Raw genomic sequence first — 16977 nt, forward strand, 5'->3', positions numbered from 1 at the left:
CGAGCCCTGGTCTGGGAGGATCCCACATGCCACGGAGCAACTAGGCCCATGAGCCACAACTACTGAGCCTGCGCGTGTGGAGCCTGTGCTCCACAGCAAGAGAGGCCAGGATAGTGAGAGGCCTGCACACCGCGATGAAGAGTGGCCCCTGCTTGCCACAACTAGAGAAAGCCCTCGCACAGAAATGAAGACCCAACACAGCAAAAATAAATAAATTAATAATAAACTCCTACCCCCAACATCTTCTTTAAAAAATAAATAAATAAATAAAGATCTAATGCGTAAGATGGTGACTATAGTTGATAATACTATTGTACTTTATAGTTGAAATTTGCTAAGAGAGTAGAACTTAAGTGTTCTCACCAAGGGAAAAAAAAGTAAATATATGAGGTGACGGATGTGTTAATTAACTCGACGGTGGGAATCCCTTCACAACGTATACGGATACCAAATCATGTTGTAGGCTTTTAATATATTACAACTTTATTTGTAAATTATACCTCAATAAAGCCGGGGAAAAAAAGCAAGGAAAGAAATAAAATAGTTGTCTAGAAAAGGAGAGTAAAGAGATTAGGGAAATATATTGTTGGGTAGCATTAAGGGCCCACTTGAGGTTAGTGGTCATAAACTTGAAGAGAGAACAGTTAGCATAATTGAATGCTTTGGTTCTGCCACATTCAGCTGCACGGTGTAGGCTCTGGGTAGATGGATAACTGGATTTTACCAGGGACAAGTAAAAGTTGTGAGGATCAGTAGATTGGTTGTCCTCATCAGATCAAAGGTTTGTGGAAATCAGATTGCTAGAAGGAATGGGCTAAACTGACAGGAGGTAGCGGTCAGAAAATGGACCACGTGAACTGAAATGATGGAGACATCGCAATTAAAGTCAATGAGAAACAATGATAAATGAGCAAGTGACTGAGGTAGGGAGGAGAGTAAGATTCTTGCAGGAGAGGAATACAAGGAACTGAGAGTCTAGGATGTTGGATGGATAGAGAAATCACCAAGATTTAAGACAGTTGCAGTGTTGAAGAGAATGACAGTGAAAGAGGAGCTCAAATCAGTAAATGACTGCAGTAAAGAGAGGAAGCAAGTGTCAAGCCTGATAAGAAATTCACAACTAAACTTTTTCTTAAGGATTTAGGGGAAGGGGTGGGGGGGGGGGGCGGTCGGCGGGGTGTGTTTGAAAGCAGTGAGAAGACAAAATACTTCCCAATCCTGTTACAAGAAAACACAGACACTAGTTGAGAAGGCTGCAGGTGAAGCAGTTCCTCCAAGACAGAATCAGGGCATCTCAACCCGAGCCCTGCTGATGTTTGAGGCCTGAAGATTCTTTGTTGTTGGGGGCTGTCCTGTGCACTGTAGGAACTTTAGCAGCATCCCTGGCTTCTAACCACTAGTTGCTAGTAGCATCACCTCTAGTGTGACAACCAAAAATATCTCCAGACATTGCAAAATGTCACCAGGGAGTGGGGCAAAATTACCCCTATTGAGAACTGCTGAACTAGAGCAAGAAGGTGCAGGAAATATTCAAAGAAGAGATTTAAAACATAAGGGCGGGACCTCCCTGGTGGTCCAGTGGTAAAGAATCTACCTTCCAATGCAGGGGACGCAGGTTCGATCCCCGATCGGGGAACTAAGATCCCACATGCCGAGGGGCAACTAGGTCTGTGTGCCGCAAACTACAGAGCCCACACGCTTTAGAGCCCGCGCACCACAACTAGAGAGAGAAAAACCTGCAAGCCACAACTAGAGAGAAACCTCCGCGCCGCAAGGAAGAGACTCCACGCCACAACAAAAGATCCCGCATGCCTCAACGAAGATCCCACGTGCTGCAACTAAGACCCAACGCAACCAAAAAATAAATAAATAAAGGAAAAATAATAAAACATAGGGGAGTTTTGCAGATGATTAACCATGAGCCCCAGAAGGCAAAGAGGAAAAGGTGGGGATAAATTTAAGCTGAAAGTTCTTCTGTGCACCAGTCAAATCATACCACTGGCAGCTGACAGATCAGGGCTGGTCCTATCAAGGTGTTTAAAGATGAAGCGAATTTTCTCTGTTTTCTGCAAAGGTGTGTCTCTGCTCTCGAAGTTGCTCTCTTTGATATCACCATTGCCTAATGAAGGTTGGTGACAGGGACAATAAGTTAACAGACCTTGGTATTCCTGTAGCTCTTAAGACATAAGCTCTACATCAATGCAGGTCCAACTGCCAGTGATAAAATTCCATGGTGCATTGAGGTTGAAATATCCAACCAAGAATGTCATCACAAAAAGTTCTGAAAACTGGAAAAGATGCTATAAATTGAAATTAAGTTTAATCTGATTATCCTGTAAAAATAATGTTGGTTTAAAATATTTTTTGAGTAATCAATACGTTCACATCGTTCAAAATTAAGAAGGTACTGAATGGTTTATAATAAAAAAACTCCTTTCACCTAGGTCTTTCAGTTCCCCGACCTCAGGGAAAGAATGATATCAGGGTTTTTTATACCCTTTCGGAGATACTCTCTGAATATACAAGCCAATATGGATACTGAATAGATTTTTTTTTAACAAACCTCTTATTTATTTATTTGGCTGCGTCGGGTCTTAGTTGCAGCACTTGGGATCTTTGTTGTGGTGAGCGGGCTTCTTTCCAGTTGTGGTGCACGGGCTCTAGAGCATGCGGGCTCTATAGTTGTGGTGCATGGGCTCCAGAGGGCAAGGGCTCAGTAGTTGCGGCATGCGGGCTCTCTAGGTGTGGCAGGCAGGCTCTAGAGTGTGTAGGCTTAGTTGCCCTGCAGCATGTGGGATTTTAGTTCTCCGACCAGGGATCGAAGCTGCATCCCCTGCAATCCACCGTGCAAGGTAGATCCTTAACCATTGGACCACCAGGGAAGTCCCATGAACAGATTTTTTTTTAATGTATTATATTCTTAGACATGATCACACCACTATCATATTCAAACAATTATAAATGATATTGTTATATACAGCAAGTTTAAAACTCAATTTATATATCTGTATTAACAGTGTGTATAATCGATTACTTATCATTTGACAGGTCACACAGCATAATAATTTTTTTAATTAATTTTTTTATTTTTGGGTGCATTGGGTCTTCTTTGCTGCACGCAGGCTTTCTCTAGTTGTGGCGAGCGGGGACTACTCTTCGTTGTGCTGTGTTTGCTTTTCATTGTGGTGTCTTCTCTTGTTGCGGAGCATGGGCTCTAGGCGAGCAGCTTCAGTAGTTGTGGCCTGTGGGCTCAGTACTTGTGGCCTGCGGGCTCAGTACTTGTGGCTTGCAGGCTCTAGAGCGCAGGCTCAGTAGTTGTGGCGCACGGGCTTAGTTGCTCCGTGGCATGTAGGATCCTCCCAGACCAGGGCTCGAACCCCTGTACCCTGCATTGGCAGATGGATTCTTAACCACTGCGCCACCAGGGAAGCCCTAATAATTTTTATATAGGGTCCTTCTATTACTTGTTTATAACACCTGATTCATTTTTACTGCTGCAATAAATTGGAAAGGAAAAAAAAATCATCATCACAGGTTCATTGTTGCTTCATTGGGGCAATTTTGTCTGGCAGCATTTTGGAACCACTTAAAGTGATTAAGAGTCAACATAATGGTTTCACATTGCAGAAAGACTGTTTAGCTTTCTCTCTCTTTGGTGATCTTTCTTTTCTTTCCTTTTTTTTTTTTTACTTATGGCATTTTAAAATTTGAGATATACTTCATATAACATAAAATTCACTAGTTTATACAATTCAGTGTGTTTTGGTATATTCGCTCTGTTCTGTAACAACCATAACCACTATCTAATTTAGAACATTTCCATCACCCCAAAAAGAAACCTTGTATGCATTAGCAGTTAGTCCCCAATTCCCCCTTCTCCTCATTCTTTGATAATCACTAATCTACCTTCTGTCTCTATGAATTTGCCTAACTGACATTTCACATTAATAGAATCATACAATATGTGGACTTTTATGTCTGCCTTCTTTGAATTCGTGCAATATTTTCAAGGTTCATCCACGTTGTAGAGTATAACATTACTTCATTTTTTTATGGCTAAATAATATTATATTGTAGGGATATACCACATTTTCTTTATCCACTCGTCAGATGACATACATTTGTTTTGTTTTCACCTTTTGGCAGTTATGAACAATGCTTCTATAACTATTTGTGTAAAAATTTTTGTGTGAACACACGTTTTCAATTCTCTTGGGTATACACCTAGAAGTGGAATTGCTGACTCATATGGAAATTCTGTGTTTAACTTTTTGAGGAACTGCCAAACTGTTTTCCACATCAGCTGCACCATTTTACATTTCCACCGGCAATGTATGAGAGTCCCAATGTCCAATTTCTCTGCATCCCTGTCAACACTTGTTATTGTCTGGTTTTTATTTTTTTTAATCTTTTTTAACTTTTATTTTATATTGGAGTATAGTTATGGTTTTGAAAAATTATTATTATAACCATCTGAGTATGTGTAAATTGGTATCTCATTTGTGGTTTCCGTTTGCATTTCCCTAATGACCCATGATGTTGAGCATCTTTTCATGAGCTCATTGGCCATGGGTATATTTTCTTTGGAGAAATGTCTTTTCAAGTCCTTCCCTCTGTTTAAATTGAACCATTTGGGTTTTTTTTTCTTGAGTTGTAAGAGTGTTTTATATAATCTACATACTAGACTCTTGCAAATATTTTCTCCTATTCTGTAATTTGTATTTTCACTCTGTTGATAGTGTCCTTTGATACCCAAAATCTTAAAATTTTTAAATTTTGGTGGGGGGGCTTCCCTGGTTGCACAGTGGTTAAGAATCCGCCTGCCAATGCAGGAGACATGGGTTCGAGCTCTGGGTCCGGGAAGATCCCACATGTCGCAGAACAACTAAGCCCATGCACCACAACTACTGAGCCTGCACTCTAGAGCTCGCACGCCAAGAGCCCGTGGTCCACAACAAGAGAAGCCACCACAATGAGAAGCCTGTACACCTCAACGAAGAGTAGTCCCTGCTCTCCGCAACTAGACAAAGCCCAATGCATCAATGAAGACCCAACGCAGCCAAAAATAAATAATTTTTTTTTTTAAAAAAAGAAAGAGCTTTTTTAGCACCATCTGCTCGCCACACCGCCTTCTGCTTCTCCCGTCGCCGTCCGGAGTCGCTGCCTGCGCAGCTCCAGCCGCCTGGCTCCCCGTGCTAGCCACCGATATTTGGCGCTCATACAACATGGCAGACATAGACAACAAAGAACAGTCTGAACTTGATCAAGATTTGGACGACGTTGAAGAAGTAGAAGAAGAAGAAACTGGTGAAGAAACAAAAATCAAAGCACATCAGCTGACTGTTCAGATGATGCAAAATCCTCAGATTCTTGCAGTAAGACTTGATGGTCTGGTAGAAACACCAACAGGACACATTGAAAGCTTGCCTAGGGTAGTTAAAAGACGCGTGAATGCTCTCAAAGACCTTCAAGTTAAATATGCACAGATAGAAGCCAAGTTCTATGAGGAAGTTCATGATGTTGAAAGAAAGTATGTTGTTCTCTATCAACCTCTATTTGATAAGCGATTTGAGATCATCAATGCTATTTATGAACCTACAGAAGAAGAATGTGAATGGAAACCAGATGAGGAAGATGAAATTTCAGAGGAACTAAAAGAAAAGGCCAAGACTGAAGATGAGAAAAAGGATGAAGAAAAAGAAGACCCCAAAGGAATTCTTGACGTTTGGTTGACCATTTTTAAGAATGTTGACTTGCTCAGTGATATGGTTCAGGAACATGATGAGCCTATTCGGAAGCACTTGAAAGATATTAAAGTGAAGTTCTCAGATGCTGGTCAGCCTATGGGTTTTGTCTTAGAATTTCACTTTGAACCCAATGAATATTTCACAAATGAAGTGTTGACAAAGACGTATAGGATGAGGTCAGAACCAAATGATTCTGATCCTTTTTCTTTTGATGGACCAGAAATTATGGGTTGTACAGAGTGCCAGATAGATAGGAAAAAAGGGAAGAATGTCACTTTGAAAACCATTAAGAAGAAGCAGAAACACAAGGGACGTGGGACAGTTCATACTGTGACCAAAACAGTTTCTAATGACTTTCTTTAATTTTTTTGCCCCTCCTGAAGTTCCTGAGAGTGGAGATCTGGATGATGATGCTGAAGCTATCCTTGCTGAGGACTTTGATATTGGTCACTTTTTACGTGAGTGCATAATCCCAAGATCAGAGCGCATAATCAAGATCAATATACTTTACTGGAGAAGCTATTGAAGATGATGATGATGATTATGATGAAGAAGGTGAAGAAGCAGATGAGGAAGGGGAAGAAGAAGGAGATGAGGAAAATGATCCAGACTATGACCCAAAGAAGGATCAAAACCCAGCAGAGTGCAAGCAGCAGTGAAGCACGATGGTCTACCTTCTGCTTCCCTGGAAAGGATGAATTTACATCATTTGACAAGCCTATTTCAAGTTTTTTGTTGTTTGTTTGCTCATTTCTGTTTTGCAGCCTAAAATAAAAATGTCAAATATAATTAAAAAGAAAGAAAGAGAGAGAGAGAGAGGAAGAAAGAGAGAGAGTGCTTGCTTCGGCAGCACATATACTAAAATTGGAACGATACAGAGAAGGTTAGCATGGCCCCTGTGCAAGGATGACACGCAAATTCGTGAAGCGTTCCATATTTTTGAAAAACAAATGCCGCATGCTAACATGTATATATGGAATCTTAAAAAAAAAAACAAAAAACGGCTTCCCTGGTGGCACAGTGGTTGAGAGTCCGCCTGCCGATGCAGGGGACACAGGTTTGTGCCCCAGTCCAGGAAGATCCCACATGCCGCGGAGCGGCTGGGCCCGTGAGCCATGGCCGCTGAGCCTACGCGTCTGGAGCCTGTGCTCCGCAACGGGAGAGGCCACAACAGTCAGAGGCCCGCGTACCGCAAAAAAAAAAAAAAAAAAAAAAGGTTATAAAGAACCTAGGGGCAGGACAGGAATAAAGATGCAGATGTAGAGAATGGACTTGACACAGAGAGGGGGAAGGGTAAGCTGGGACGAAGTGAGAGTGGCATGGACTTATTTATACACTAACAAATGTAAAATAGATAGCTAGTGGGAAGCAGCTGCACAGCACAGGGAGATCAGCTCGGTGCTTTTTGACCACCTAGAGGGGTGGGATAGGGAGGGTGGAAGGGAGACGCAAGAGGGAGAGGATATGGGGATATAGGTATACGTACAGCTGGTTCACTTTGTTATACAGCAGAAACTAACACACCACTGTAAAGCAATTATACTCCAATAAAGATGTTAAAAAATTAAATTAAATTAAATTAAAATACACCTTTAAAAAAAGAGAGAGAGAGAGAGAGAGGAAGGAAGGAAGGGAGGAAGGGCAGAAGGGAGAAAGAGAAAGATAAAGAGAGGGTAGGAAAAATTGGATCACTGTAAATAAAAGAGATTAAAGAGATAAAATGAGAAAAAGCAATCTTGGTGCTTGATTAGATCCAGATTTTAACAAAAAAATTTAAACGAGTTTTGGGACAATAGTGGAAATTCGATAATGAACTATTAGGTAGTATTAGGCAATTATTGTTAAAGTTTAGATGTGATGATGGTATTGTAGGAAATAATATTGCAGTTATATAAGAAAAGTCATTTTTAAAGAGATGCATGTTGAAACAGTTATGCAATATCAGAATATTTCAATTTAATTTAAAACACTTCAGCATTATACCAGACTCTCTTTTTTGTGTGCATGTTTAAAGCAAACACTAAAACTCTGTATGTTAAAAAAAGCTATCACTGCAAATAATGACCTTTTTGGACAGTCCTGCCGCACTGTCAAAACAATATAAACTATTCTGTGTTTTTGCTTTTATTTTACTTTTATGAAAATTTTGTGTGATCTCAACACTTTAGTTCTTAGTTAAAACAAGCAAGTTTTGAGTGACTGGACATTAATCTTGGGTCTGCTCACTTGAGCTCTGTATCTGCAATGCCAGAGGCTTGCTGGGGGCATTGGAGCCTAAGTGGTTAGAAGTGTTAATCCGCCAACTTTGAATCCCAACTCTGCCTTGTGCCAGCTGACTGGCTCACCTTGAACAAGTTACTCTACCACTCTCAGCCTCAGTTTTCTACAAAGTGGAGGTAATAATATTAATTATTCTTCAGGTTGCTGTAATAAGTGAGATAAACTATGCTGATTTCTTAGTACAGTGCCTGATACATGGTGAGGACCCAAAGGTATTATTATTGCTACAAGACCTTGGGTGGACCACACAACTTCTGCCTCTGTGAAACCAAGAAATTGGATTAGATTATTTCTAAACTTGTTTCCATCTCTCTTTTGGTGTAAGTGACTTCCCCTCCCTGAGCCTTCATGTCTGCATTTAAAATGAGGAGACTAGGGACTTCCCTGGTGGCGCAGTGGTTAAGAATCCGCCTGCCAATGTAGGGGACAGGGGTTCGAACTCTGGTCCAGAAGATCCCACATACCGCAAAGCAACTAAGCTGGTGTGCCACAACTACTGAACCTGCACGCCACAAGTACTGAGCCCACGTGCCTAGAGCCCGTGCTCTGCAACAAGAGAAGCCACTGCAATGAGAAGCCTGTGCACCACAACAAAGAGTAGCCCCCGCTCGCCACAAGTAGAGAAAGCCCATGTGCAGCAACGAAGATCCAAGGCAGCCAAAAATAAATAAATAAATAAATAAATTTTAAAAATAAAAATAAAAGTAAAATAAATAAAATGAGGAGACTAGAGGAATTCCCTGGTAGTCCAGTGGTTAAGTCTCAGGCTTTCACTGATAAGGGTCTGGGTTTGGTCCCTGGTCAGGGTACTAAGGTCCCTCAAGCCACTCGGCATGACCAAAAAATAAATAAAACCTTTTAATAAAAATAAAAATAGAATGAGGAGACTGGAGATACCATCTATTTCTAACATCTCTGACCATAAAGGATCCTCTTCTAAACTTCCATGTACACAGATCTGAACAGGGGAGTTAGACTCAATTAACCAAAACCTCCTCACCTGCTAAGACTGAGAAGGTAAGCTTGGAGAGAGGAAAGATACTTACATATTTTCAACTCCTCCCAAAGTCTGCCTGAGTTTTGATGCTTTATTAAATGAGAAAATGTGCATAAAATGGTTAGTACATAGATGGCATAGCTGGTATAGATGACACCATGATGATAGTAGAGATGGTATGATGATGATAATGAGGAGGGAACTAGGAAGATTGCTCTTTTCCTTTGTCAGGAAGTCAGTAATAAAAAGGTATCATTTCCCCATAAAATGGATAGCGATTATTGAAGCTAACTTTAAAAATATATAAAAATATATAGGAAGGAGACTTGTCCTATCAGACATTAAAACTTAAAAGTGTTTATAATTAAAACAGTGTGGTACTGATGCATGAATAGACAGACCGAGGGAACAGAATAGAAAACGCAGAAATAAAATTTAATGCATAAGGAAATTTAGCATATAATAAAGGTGGCATCTTACATCACTGCAGCAAAGATGAGATTTTTAATAAATGGTGCTGAAACAACTGCGTAGCCATTTGGAAAAAGGTAAAATTAGATCCATATGTCATACCGTATGTGAGAATAAACTCCAAACGGATCAAGAACCTAAATGTAGGGACTTCCCTGGTGGCACAGTGGGTAAGAATCTGCCTGCCTGCCAATGCAGGGGACACGGGTTCGAGCCCTGGTCTGGGAAGATCCCACATGCCGCGGAGCAACTAAGCCTGTAAGCCACAACTACTGAGCTTGCGCGTCTGGAGCCTGTGCTCCACAACAAGAGAGGCCACGACAGTGAGAGGCCTGCGCACCGCGATGAGGAGTGGCCCCCGCTCGCCACAACTAGAGAAAGCCCTCGCACAGAAACGAAGACCCAACACAGCCAAAAATAAATTAATTAATTAATTAAATAATTTTTTAAAAAAAAGAATCTGCTTGCCAATGCAGGGGACATGGGTTCAAGCCCTGGTCCAGGAAGACCCCACATGTCATGGAGCAACTAAGCCTGTGCGCCACAACTACGGAGCCTGCGCTCTGGAGCCCGCATGCCTAGAGCCCATGTTCTGCAAAAAGAGAAGCCACTGCAATGAGAAGCCCGCGCACCGCAACGAAGAGTAGCCCCCACTCGCCACAACTAGAGAAAGCCCGTGTGCAGCAACGAAGACCCAACGCAGCCATAAATAAATAAATAAATAAATTTATTTTTTAAAAAAAGAAAAAGAACCTCAATGTAAAATATGAAACTACACAGCTATTGGAAGAAAACATGAGTGAACTTCCCTTTAACCTCAGTGTTCTATGATTCAAAATCCAAAGGCAATAATAAGAGAATAAATCTGACTATGTAAAACAACTGTATGCAAAAAATACCATAAACAAAACCAAAAGACAACTCACAAACTAGGAGAAAATTCTTGCAACATACATCACAGATAAAAGGGTAATATTTCTAATACATAAAGAACTCTTGAAAGTTGAGGGACAAATCCAATAGAAAAATGGAAAAGAGACATGAACAGACAATACACAAAAAGACATAAATATATATGTTTAAACATAAAAAAATTTAAACTAACTCATAAATAGAGAGTTCACTTAAAGAGACTCTCTATGGACAAATCTGGGACAATTTGAGTAACAAAATAATGATAGCAATAGATTAGAACACACAGAATAAAATAAATAGCCATGAGCTCATACTGATAAAAATGAATAATTGAATAAATAAATTGAATGAATAATGGGAGAAGAGAGAAAGATCTTCCTTAGAGTAGAATTCCAATTAATAAATGTAGAAGGAATGATTGGCAATAGAAAACCATTTGACAAATAGCGTGGTAATACTTGTTGCTGGCAAGAAAGCATTAGGAGAAGCATGGTATTTAGTCTCAAAAAAAATCTCCCCACAAGACACTCTTTTTCATTACAAAGAGATAGAAAGTGATTTTACAGTGGAGAAATCCAGCAAATATCACCTGATAAACAGTGATTGAGGTTAACATCACCAGTAATGAGACATATTGACATCATGTATTGTACCTTCAGATATGATGAACTGAGATGAACGCAACATCACTTCTGTGATATTTTTGCCAAAATATATAACCCTAATTTAATCAGGAGAAATGTCAGACAACCCAATTTGAGTTATGTCTACAAAACAGCTGGCCAGTATTCTTCAAAAATTTCAATGACTGAAAGTAAAAGACAAAGACTGAGACGTTATCCAGATTAAAAGAAGATAACAATTAAATGCAATGTATAATCCTGGATTAGATCCTTGCCCAGAAATGGGTTATTAGTGAGACAATTGATGAAATTTAAATAAAGTCTGCAGATTAGTTAACAGTATGTCAATTTCCTGGTTTTCATGATTATGCCTGTGGTTATGTAAGCCAAAAATACTTGGGGAAGCTGGGTGAAGAGAATTCTTTGTACTACTCTTACAACTTTTTAAAAAAAATAAGCTTGGGGGCTTCCCTGGTGGCACAGTGGTTGAGAGTCCGTCTGCCGATGCAGGGGACACAGGTTCATGCCGCGGTCCGGGAAGATCCCACATGCCGCGGAGCGGCTAGGCCCATGAGCCATGGCCGCTGAGCCTGTGCGTCCGGAGCCTGTGCTCTGCAACGGGAGAGGCCACAAGACTGAGAAGCCCGCGTACCCCAAAAAAATAAAAATAAAAAATTAGCTTGGAATTATTTTAAAATGAAAAGACAAAAATAGAACTTGTCTGTTCAAATAATTATTATACTTCAAAGTACTGTCTCTGAAATGTTATTTATTGTAAGGCTGTGAAAAACAGTTTTTGACTTTTTCTTTTGAAAGTGCTTTCCATATCAGTTTATATATATATATATATTTTAATCTTATTATTATTTTTTTGGCTGTGTTGGGTCTTTGTTGCTGCATGCAGGCTTTCTCTAGTTGTGGCGAGCAGGGTCTATTCTTCGTTGTGGTCTGGGGGCTGCTCATTGCAGTGGCTTCTCTTGTTGTGGAGCACAGGCCTAGAGCACACCGGCTTCAGTAGTTGTGGTGCACAGGCTTAGTTGCGCCACGGCATGTGGGATCTTCCCAGACCAGGACTCGAACCCGGGTCCCCTGCATCAGCATGCGGATTCTTAACTACTGCGCCACCAGGGAAGTACCCTGTATCAGTTTAAAATGACACAAGAAAAGTAATTTCTTCCAATTTTTTTTTTAAACTATTATGGAAAATTTTAAACAAAAAAGTAGAGAGAATAACCCTTTGTTTCCATTATGAACCCTGTGTACCCACTACTGAATTTTAGCAGTCATTATCCTCCCCATATTCACAATATTTATTTATTTGGGGTTTTTTTCTGGAATAATTTAAAGCAAGTCCCAGATATGTCATTTTGTGGTAAAGACTTTTTTCTTTAAATATATCCACCATACCATTATCACATCTACTAATATTAATTCCTGAATACGATCAAATTCCCAGACTTAATTCAAATTTTGCTGTCTTAAAACAATTGGTTTGAATCAAGATCATGAGGTACATATTTGATTATGTCTCTTAAGACTTTTAGTCTTTTTTAAAATTAATTAATTTTATTATTAATAATTATAATTTAATTATTTTATTTATTTATTTTAATTATTTTATCTTAATAATTTAATTATTTTACTGATTAAATTAAATAATAGATTAATTTATTTATTTATCTTCGTTACAGCACACGGGCTTCTCATTGCGGTGGCTTCTCTTGTTGAGGAGCACGGGCTCTAGGCACGTGGGCTTCAGTACCTGTGGCATTCAGGCTTCGGTCGTTGTGGTTTGTGGGCTCTAGAGCGCAGGCTCAGTAGTTGTGAGCATGGCCTTAGTTGCTCCGCGACATATGGAATCTTCCCCGACCAGGGATTGAACCTGTGTGCCCTGCACTGGCAGACGGATTCTTAACCACTGCACCACCAGGGAAGGCCCAACTTTTAGTCTTTGATAGTCCACCTTCCCCCTTACACACTTGTTTTTATTGATTTTTTTTTAATAAGCATTCTTTATTTATTTATTTATTTTTGGCTGCGTTGCATCTTCGTTGCTGCGCACAGGCTTTCTCTAGTTGCAGCAAGCGGGGGCTACTGTTCGATGCAGTGCACAGGCTTCTCATTGCAGTGGCTTCTCTTGTTGAGGACCACGGGCTCTAGGTGTAAGGGCTTCAGTAGTTGTGGTGCACGGGCTTAGTTGCATCCACAGCATGTGGGATCTTCCCGGACCAGAGTTTCAACCTGTGTCCCTGGCATTGGCAGGTGGATTCTTAACCACCCTGCCACCAGGGAAGTCCCTTGTTTTTAAATTTATTCAATTTGTTGGGGAAATTAGGCTATTTGTCCTATGAAACCTGATTACTTCTTGGTGTTCTGGTGCACTTTTTTAAACTTCTTTTTCTATTCCCTGTATTTCCTATAAACTGTTGGTTAGAGCTAAGGCTTAATTAGATTTGAGTTCAATTTGGAGGAATCATAAATACTTATAGAAGGTGCTTTGTAGTTCCTATTGCATCACCTCAAGAAGTATACCATGTCTGATTATCTCACTTTTTTTTTATTATCTCACTTTTAATGGTATTAAGATTGATTGGGAGGTTCCAATGGTACACACCTGATTCCCTCATTATAAAGTTCAACATCTTTTTAAAAAGTAGTTGTTATAAACAAACAACCCAATCAAAAAATGGGTGGGGGCTTCCCTGGTGGCGCAGTGGTTGGGAGTCCGCCTGCCGATGCAGGGGGCGCAGGTTCGTGCCCTGGTCCGGGAGTATCCCACATGGCGTGCGCGGAGCGTCTGGACCCGTGAGCCATGGTCGCTGGGCCTGCGAGTCCGGAGCCTGTGCTCCGCGGCGGGAGAGGCCACGGCAGTGAGGGGCTTGCGTACCACGGGAAAAAAAAAAAAAAAGGGTGGAAGATCTAAAAAGACGTTTTTGGGGCTTCCCTGGTGGTGCAGTGGTTGAGAATCCGCCTGCCAATGCAGGGGACATGGGTTCGATCCCTGGTCCGGTAAGATTGCACATGCCGCGGAGCAACGAAGCCCGTGCACCACAACTATTGAGCCTATGCTCTAGAGCCCGTGTGCCACAACTACTGAAGCCCGTGCGCCTAGAGCCCGTATCTGCAACGAGAGAAGCGACCACAGTGAGAAGCCCGCACACTGCAACGAAGAGTAGCCCCCGCTCACCATAACTAGAGAAAGCCCACGCACAGCAACGAAGACCCAACACAGCCAAAAATAAATAAATAAATAAATTTATTTATTTAAAAAAAAAACAAAAAACATTTCTTCAGGGAGTTCCCTGCGGGGTCCTGTGGTTAGGACTTGGCGCTTTCACTGCCGCGGCCCTGGGGTTCGATCCTTGGTCATGGAACTAAGATCTTTAAAGCTGTGCGGCATGGCCAAAAAAAGAAAAAAACGAAAAAAAAGGAAAAAACGAAAAAAAGAAAATAAAATGAAAGCAGTTCTGAAGGGAAAATTCTATGTATAGTGTCTATATGTTTTTTTAAAAAAATTAAAAATAAAATAAAAAGACATTTCTCCAAAGAAGACATACAGATGGCCAAAAGGCATATGAAAAGATGCTCAACATCGCTAATTACTGCAGAAATGCAAATCAAAACTACAGTGATAACCTCACACTGGTCAGAATGGCCAACATCAAAAAAAAATCTACAAATAATAAATACTGGAGAGGGTGTGGAAAGAAAGGAACCCTCCTACACTGTTGGTGGAAATGTAAATTGGTACAGCCACTATGGAGAACGGTATGGAGGTTCCTTAAAAAACTAAAAACAGAACTACCACATATGATCCTGCAATCCCACTCTTGGGCATATACCTGGAGAAAACCATAATTTGAAAAGATACATGCACCCCAATGTTCATTGCAGCACTATTTACAGTAGCCAAGATATGGAAGCAACCTAACTGTCCATCAACAGATGAATGGATAAAGATGTGGTATATATATACAATGGAATATTACTCAGCCATAAAAAAGAAAAAAATAATGCCATTTGCAGCAATGTGGATGGACCTAGAGGTTATCATACAAAGTGAAGTAAGCCAGACGGAGAAAGACAAATATCATATTATTTCACTTATATGTGGAATCTAAAAAAATGATACAAATGAAGTTATTTACAAAACAGAAATAGACTCACAGTCATATAGTTTTGTAACTTGTAGTTACCAAAGGGGAAAGGAGGGGAGGGATAAATTAGGACTTTGGGATTAAAATATACACACTACTATATATAAAATAGATAACCAACAAGGACCTACAGGGAACCATACTTAATATCTTGTAATAACCTATAATAGAGAATGTACAAAAAGAATATATATTTTTGAATCATTTCGCTGTACACCTGAAACTAACACAACATTGTAAACCAACTATATTTCAATAAAAAAAATTTTTTTTTTTTTAAAGTAGATGTTAGGGCTTCCCTGGTGGCGCAGTGGTTGAGAGTCCGCCTGCCGATACAGGGGATACGGGTTCGTGCCCCAGTCCGGGAAGATCCCACATGCCGTGGAGCGGCTGGGCTCGTGAGCCATGGCCGCTGAGCCTGTGCGTCCGGAGCCTGTGCTCTGCAACGGGACAGACCACAAGAGTGAGAGGCCTGCGTACCGCAGAAAAAAAAAAAAAAAGTAGATGTTATATATGTTTAGCTCTATCAACAGCAGACACATTCAAATCTTGAAATCTTGCCCTGGGGGAGCAATCTTCATAAAAATGTTTTTCAATTACCTTTCCTAACATAAAACTGTGGTTGAAGGTTCACATCAACCTTTCCATCACAAAGTATTATGCAAAAAAAATTTTTATGAGGAAACCAAGTTTAAAATTGCAAAATACAAATAAAGCTCATATTCACCTCAGAAATTACCACCATGATTGGGAACTAAGTAGATAGATTTGGGAGGTCTTGGCTATGAAGATATAAGGAAATATCTAAATCAATGGTGGTGTAGTGGTTAAGAATCTGCCTGCCAAGGCAGGGGACACGGGTTTGAGCCCTGGTCCGGGAAGATCCCACATGCCGCAGAGCAACTAAGCCCGTGCGCCACAACTACTGAGCCTGCACACTAGAGCCTGCAAGCCACAACTACTGAGCCTGTGAGCCACAACTACTGAAGCCCACGCGTTTAGAGCCAGTGCTCAGCCACAAGAGAAGCCCCCGCAATGAGAAGCCCGTGCACCGCAACAAAGACTAGCCTGCTGCTCGCTGCAGCTAGAGAAAGCCCGCGTGCAGCAACAAAGACCCAATGCAGCCAAAAATTAATTAATTAATTTTAAAAAATTAGGGAACTAAGTCAAATAATTCTTAGTTCCCTAAGATTAGTAGGGAACTAAACATTATTAAAAATAAAATTGGGCTTCCCTGGTGGCGCAGTGGTTGAGAGTCCATCTGCCGATGCAGGGGACATGGGTTTGTGCCCCAGTCCGGGAAGATCCCACATGCCGTGGAGCGGCTGGGCCCGTGAGCCATGGCCGCTGAGCCTGCGCGTCCGGAGCCTGTGCTCCACAACGGGAGAGGCCACAACAGTGACAGGCCCGCGTACCGCAAAAAATAAATAAATAAATAAAATAAAATAAAATAAAATTGACACAGCTGTCTCAGGGAGGAGTGAAGCAAGGAACTGTGACTTTTCATTACAACCCCATCTGTGCCTATATTATTTCAATAGTATTACATAGGGCAGAGAAAAGTAAGAGTGCGGAAAACATTCAAAATAAAAAGCCTACTAATTATGTAGACGATTCCAGTTTTTTCTGTTCCATCAGAATCCACTTGGAAAATATATAAAGGGACCAAGGTCAATAAAAGCTTATCTGGTGACTGAAAATCTTCAAAAGGACTGACGCGTCGGAAGGAGTCTGAAGTTCGGAGGTCTGGTGGGCATGCGACTCGAAGATGCGGAGGGTCAGAGCTC

General features: G+C 40.8%; 1 pseudogene across 1 annotated transcript; it reads left to right on the plus strand.

The window, feature by feature from the left end:
• The first annotated feature begins 5106 nt into the window (after window positions 1–5106).
• Window positions 5107–7065, plus strand: LOC309966225 (nucleosome assembly protein 1-like 1; annotated as a pseudogene). Its single transcript has one exon. The product of its transcript is annotated as a nucleosome assembly protein 1-like 1 (transcript).
• Window positions 7066–16977: the final 9912 nt, after the last annotated feature.

The sequence above is a fragment of the Leucopleurus acutus genome (assembly GCF_964270905.1).
Source record: "Leucopleurus acutus genome assembly, chromosome: 9".
Lineage (NCBI taxonomy): Eukaryota > Metazoa > Chordata > Mammalia > Artiodactyla > Delphinidae > Leucopleurus > Leucopleurus acutus.